Below are 6,000 nucleotides of genomic sequence, written 5' to 3'. Positions count from 1 at the left end.
AACGGGCCTTTGAGCAGTATGCGTTGTAAATAATATTTAGCTAGTCTCGGACTGGTAGGCCTATGCATAGTATTTTTTAATAGAAAAAACTGATTAAACTTAGGGTATAAAAGAGCTTCGAGGTACAACTTGACCTAGATGTCTCCTGCCCTCAGTATTTCGTTGTTGTTGTTTTTTCCAGGTCAATGTCGTAGTGAGATGTACAATGTAATAAAATTATAGACTGTGGTATACATGGCTTATAGAGTTACATATTGCGACCTTTTGGGATGTCGGGAGTTTTATAATACATTATGCCTTCATCATGCATTGATTCAATTGGTCCTGGTCATGTCTTGTTCTCAGACCAAAATTGATTATGGCTACCAGTGGTGTGTAAACATGTGTGGATAAACACTGAAACATTTTATGCGCTTGTTGATTGAAAAAATAATACAATTATTCACATCTGTGCATGAATAAATAATTATGATCAATAATCTTATTCACGTGCCACACTAAATAAGATTTTTTTTTCGTACAGACGATATCGTGAAAACTGGTTTTATATGCATCATAGTCATTAATACTATGATATTGCATCTTGACATTCTGCAATGAATAATACACAAGTGTATGATACATATACTCATCATAGAGATACGGATTGTATCCATGTATATGCAATTAATTCGTTATACATAATATATATTATCATTATTACTGTTACTCCTACACATTGGTGCGAATTTTTGTAAGGACCAACTTGTATATTTGCCATTCCAGAATGTTCCAGTGTTGTAAATAATGCTTATATCCAGTAGATTTTAGAAATTATTCTCCACCATTTACCAGGTATTGATATTTTTTATCAAGAAACAAAATTATTTTATTTGACATGTGTACACTGTGTCGTTTGATATATCAGAGAATTCAATTGGTTATTTCAAGTTTTTTTTCCGTTGATGTTACCAACGAAACGCAAACGTTAAATATCTTTGTGGTTGGCGCTATACTCATTGACCAGCATTATATGCGTATTAACACCTCTTCAAGCAGCTAACATTTTTATACAGCATGGATTGGGTAAGTGATGCGAAACTTTCCGAAATTTTAACATCGCATTTTTGGAGATGTATTGCCAAATGTATTGGCACATTTTCTTGTGTCGTGTATTACAAGCCTTGGCATTTACGAACACATCATACGTATTGGACAAACATGTTTAATGATGTTCAGTTTTTGTAAGATTGTTTTGTGTTTTTATGATATTCCCAGATATGGGTACTTTTTGATGCTTTGCTTCCTTGTCTTCAAAACGAAGTCTATGCATGTGTATCACAAACTATTCATTGTATTATTAATTTTGGAGTCAAAATATAGTAATCAGAGTGTATGAGTTGTCCATGTATTTTTTTTTTCTGAAATGTAATAAAAACAGGTCAAATAACGTAAACGTGTGTGCACCCTGCTATTTGTGTCTAGACTAAACGCGTCGTATCTGTAGACATCAGCGGGTGAATTGCAAAGAACGATTTTGATTTACGTACAGGGCACTCCCGTTATAAATAAAATGGTTATAACGAAATTCTCGTTAAACGAAATCAAAATTAAGGTCCCAAAATTATCATCTATGTAATTACGTTTATAATTACACGATTCTGTGCGGTTATAACGAGATTTCGATACAAGGAAAGAAAATCGCCAGTCCCGACGACTCCGTTATAACGGGCCAGTACACTGTATTCTTTATTTTGATTGGGCACAATTAAAAAGCAAGCGACCACGGGACGGTAACATTATTATTATAATTATTATTATTATTATTATTATTATTATTATTATTCCTTTTTTAATACATAGTGTATAAAGGAATGGGGGGGGGGGGAAAGGGATATAGTGCTAGGGGCACAACCGCTGCAGCCCTCTAGGGGACTCGAACCAGGGATCTAGTGATTAACAGCTTGTGGTCTTCATCCTCTCAGCCACATAAGCTTCTCAATGTAACAGAATTATTACCCCAACACTCTTGAAGGGATGGTACATGTATACTTTTGGGTGAGAGGAGGGATTCAGATTTGACTTTTTTGCGAGATGATTAGAAACCACTTATGAAAATAATATTCAAGAGTATGCAATTCTGAGAGAAATTCAAATTTTATTTGATAAAAATCGGTTTTAAAATGGCTGACATATACAAAAATAAAGATAAAATGGTCCTAAAAGGTGGGTCCCATCTATGGGTCCCATCCTATTTGTTTTTAGATGTCTCAGTCACTTCAAAACCAATACAATGTATTCATTTGTACTTCGTTCATCTTAGAATTGGACACTCTTTCATACTTCAGTAGTTTCTCATTATCTTGCACAAAAAAAAATTGGAAATCTGAAGAACAATCCCAACCAAAACTATACCATCACTTGAAAGACAATCACAAGACAAACGTTGCTTTTTATTTGGTATCAAATTTAGTAATCGTTCACATACATCAACATATACAATTCAATAAATTATATTCTGCATATTATAATGTTAGATGTTTCTTAGTTTTACTTTAGAATATACAACTGTACCAATGAAACACACTTCGCGACGTCGCAGTACATAATAATATTTTTAACACCAGATTTCCCCATTCTTTTCATCCTTTAAAAAAAAATGAAATCAGGTTGATCAGTAACATCAAATGAAAAATTATGTAGTTTCATATATTCCAAAATGCCTTACAAATGTGTTACAGTGCACTCCCGATTTGACGAACACTGTAATAACGAAATCCTCGATACAATGAAAAGTATAGGTTCCAATATGATCATCTATATATCTTTCAATCTATACTTTACTGTTCAGTTACAACAAAATTTCCGGTGTACCAAAATTTCGGTATAACAACAAAAGAAAACCGCCAGTCCCGAAAACTTCGTTATAACGGGAATACACTATTCACTGTATTATAAAAACAGCCATTGTATCAATATTTCTTTCAGCAAAACTTGGTATTATGCTTACAGATTATAATCTAGTCCTACATAATGTGTACAAACCAATCAGAAGACATTGTACTGCAGCTCTCTGATAGAGTTTGTGGGTTACATTGTGCAAAAGGCACATACGTTTGTAGTTCAGGTTAGTAATACTGTAATTTCATGTTTAGAGATATTCTCAGTCATTTTGCTTAGAGAAAAGAAAATAGTCATTGGAACAAAGGAAATTATATCTACTAATATATATATATATATATATATATATATATATATATATATATATATATCAGAAGTGTGTGTATGTGTGTGTGTGTGTGTGTGTGTGGGTGGGTGTGTGTTTATGTACATAAATTTTATATACTTATATATATGTCATTAAGTACAGATCCAGCTTTAGGGGACATTACATGCTCATAATTACTATTAAGGAGACGCACAACCTCACGGAGACAATTTTTGTCTCCTTAATGTTTTCAGCTACAAACTGTATATCCCATTCAATCACGCATGCTTTACTGCTGACATTGCTCATTTACACCATGTCTGCCTGAAGCTGGATCCAGAGTGCTATATTCAAACAAGACCCAATTTATTACGATCGTTTGAGGACAAATGGGGCACACAGTACTCATGGTGTTAATGCCCATCTGGCACTCCATCAGGTAACAGGTCTGACTTAAGCCCATTTTAAGCGGCTAAAATATTCCATCCCTCAGATACGCACAGATTATGATGTCATAATTTTCATCATAAAAAACATATTAATAATGATACAAAATGCCTGTTCTACACTGTCCACAAAGTGTGTCATATTTCTCCTTTCAATAATCTAACCATTGTGATTTGTCCAAACCCTTTGAAGCAAACTAAAGGAAAGGTCATTTTCAGGAAAGAATGATATGATCGTGACCTTGGTATCAGGGTTTCTGAGGCATTCACATCATTTTGTCGCTTGTGCTCTCAACATAATTATCATTTATGGTTCATTTTCACTTTATACCTAGTCTGGTTTCCAGACCCTGAGCCAACTGTAATCCCTTTCACAAAATACAGGATATAGAATTTCTTTGGTTCTGTCGTTATATAATCTGGGAAGCAAAATTGTACAGGCAGAGGGTTTGGAAGCCAGACTACATTATACCTATCAAATGGTGGGGCATGACACATTTCCAGCACATACTTGTTTAAAAAAAAAAAAAAAAAAAAAAAAAAGAGTAAGAAAGAAAGAAAAAGCTACCATATTATTGGTCTATGTGTTTGTGTGTATAGGGAACATGTGAACGTACAGTAGGTCTATATAAACCTCGCTTATGGGTTTGGCTGCAAGGAGCTAATTTCACTTCCTTTAATTGTCCCCTAACAAAAAAGTCCTGTGGTACTCCCTGTGGTACTTGTCGGTACCACACAATGTACCACACACTTGTAATGTTACCACAGGAACTGTGTGGTACTGTACCACAGGCTTGTAGGGTACTCCCTGTAGTACTTTTCAGTACCACACAATGTACCACATAAATAAATGTTACCACAGGAACTGTGTGGTACTGTTTTACAGGCTCATGTGGTACTCCCTGTGGTACTGGTTGGTACCACACAATGTACCACACAAATATATGTTAACACAGGAACTGTGTGGTACTGTGTCACAGGATCATGTGGTACTCTGGGATGTACCACAGGGCAGTACCACAGGACATTACCACAGGAAAGTTCCACAGGACAGTACCACAAGACAATATGCACACAAATTGTCCTGTGGTATTTTGGCGTGTATACCACACAACAGTACCACAGGACAGTACCACATGAATTGTCCTGTGGTATTTTGGGACGTACCACAGGAGAGTACAACAGGAAAGTACCACAGGATAGTACCACAGGACAGTACCACATGACTTGTTCTGTGGTATTTTAGGACGTACCACAGGACAGTACCACAGGGCAGTTCCACAGGACAGTACCACAGGAAAGTACCACAGGATAGTACCACAGAACAGTATCACAGGAATTGTCCTGTGGTATTTTGGGACGTACCACAGGACAGTACCACAGGATAGTACCACAGGACAGTACCTCACGACTTGTCCTGTGGTATTTTGGGACGTACCACAGGACAGTACCACAGGGCAGTACCACAGGACAGTACCACAGGACAGTACCACAGGAAAGTACCACAGGATAGTACCACAGGACAGTACCACACGACTTGTCCTGTGGTATTTTGGGACGTAGGCCTACCACAGGGCAGTACCACAGGACAGTACCACAGGAAAGTACCACAGGATAGTACCACAGGACAGTACCACACGACTCGTCCTGTGGTATTTTGGGACGTACCACAGGACAGTACCACAGGGCAGTACCACAGGACAGTACCACACGACTTGTCCTGTGGTATTTTGGGACATACCACAATACAGTACCACAGGAATTGTCTTGTGGTATTTTGGGACATGCCACAGGACAGTACCACAGGACAGTACCACAGGATATTACCACAGGACAGTACCTCACGACTTGTCCTTTGGTATTTTGGGACGTACCACAGGACAGTACCACAGGGCAGTACCACAGGACAATACCACAGGGCAGTACCACAGGACAGTACCACAGGAAAGTACCACAGGATAGTACCACAGGACAGTACCACACGACTTGTCCTGTGGTATTTTGGGACGTACCACAGGGCAGTACCACAGGACAGTACCACAGGATAGTACCACAGTACAGTACCACACGACTTGTCCTGTGGTATTTTGGGACGTACCACAGGACAGTACCACAGGATAGTGCCACAGGACAGTACCACACGACTTGTCCTGTGGTATTTTGGGACGTACCACAGGACAGTACCACAGGGCAGTACCACAGGACAATACCACAGGGCAGTACCACAGGATAGTAACACAGGACAGTACCACACGACTTGTCCTGTGGTATTTTGGGACATACCACAGGGCAGTACCACAGGACAGTACCACAGGATAGTACCACAGTACAGTACCACACGTCTTGTCCTGTGGTATTTTGGGACGT

This window comes from Diadema setosum, chromosome 22 (assembly GCF_964275005.1).
Source record: "Diadema setosum chromosome 22, eeDiaSeto1, whole genome shotgun sequence".
NCBI classification, from domain to species: domain Eukaryota; kingdom Metazoa; phylum Echinodermata; class Echinoidea; order Diadematoida; family Diadematidae; genus Diadema; species Diadema setosum.
This window is presented reverse-complemented; position numbering follows the sequence as displayed.